This window comes from Lactuca sativa, chromosome 6 (genome assembly GCF_002870075.4).
Source record: "Lactuca sativa cultivar Salinas chromosome 6, Lsat_Salinas_v11, whole genome shotgun sequence".
NCBI lineage: Eukaryota > Viridiplantae > Streptophyta > Magnoliopsida > Asterales > Asteraceae > Lactuca > Lactuca sativa.
Genome location: NC_056628.2, coordinates 181,705,221 through 181,706,605, shown reverse-complemented (window position 1 = coordinate 181,706,605; position 1,385 = coordinate 181,705,221).

Below are 1,385 nucleotides of genomic sequence, written 5' to 3'. Positions count from 1 at the left end.
TTAATTCCTCTACATTATAGATTTGTTTCCAACGGATGTGTATCCAAGGCTACCCTCCAAGTGAAACATTGAACTTTCAATGGCATTAATTTTGACCAGTTCATCTTTGTCCCACTGTAAGGGGTATGATTGAATCAATCTTATGGCATAAAGTGTTTATTGAATATTTGTCATTGGGGTTCAGGTTGAAATATAATACATTATGTGTCGGTTGCATGTTGACCCCTTGAAGCATCGAACATAAATTATCCGGGTCATCTAAAACTCCCCATCTGTAATCTGTGACTTCCATTTCCATATAAAACCTGAACTATTGATCACGTTGGAGAGTAGGTAGAGTTTCATTGCCTGCAATTCATATAATTGTGGGAAGCGTTCTTGTAATGTTAAAGTACCACACTAGCGCTTTTTCCAGAATAAGATGCTTACATTTGATACAGGGATTAATGAAAATAGTTCTTGCTAATTGATGTCGAATTATGGGATAGAATTGATGGCATTGGAAACATTACTCCAGACACCACAAATATAGGATTTTGCGATAACAGTAGCAGGTTTCCTAGTTAGATTATGTATACTATTAATACATTCCTTACATAAGCCTACAAAATTTTCTTTGAGTCTCCACTGCCATTTTGTGAGTAAAGCAAGGTTTTGGGCTTTTATAGACCCAACACCAAGTCCATCGACTTTTTTGGAAGCTACAACTTTTGTCCATGAAACCCAATACATCCTAGAATTGGAATCCTTCCACTCCAAATGATAGTGTTTTCTCTTTCCAAACTAATAATCGAGACTAAAGTTTATCGATTATCGATCTCCAGTTTTTCTTCAGCTAGATATTTTCCCTACCGGGACACCAAGATACGTGAAAGGAAACATGCTTTTAACACAAACAAATGCTTGCGCCTGTTGTTGGAGTTCTGAATCTTTGATTCCAATACCAAATAAATTCGACTTATGAAAGTTAACTTTCAGTCCGGAACAAATATGAAGCACTTTAAAATCCTTGCCAAATTTTTTATTCTTTTAAAGTTCCATTTTCCTATAAAGATTATGTCATCTACGTACTACAAATGAGATAAGGTAGGTCCATTATGTGTTAAGAAGAGGCCTTGCATGAGGGATTTCTTTATCGTGGTTTTGATGGCTATGTTCAGTCCCTCCATTGCGATGATAAAGAGGAATGAAGAGAGCGAGACACTTTGTCTCACTTCTTTAGTAATGGGGAACTCGTCTGAAGGGGATCCATTGACAATAACATAGGCTCTAGAGGATAAAAGATAGCCATGTATCCATCCCCAGGAGTTACTGTTGAAGCCCATTTTCTCCACGATCAAATCAATATATCCCAGTTGATTGAGTCAACAGCTTTCTCGAAGTCA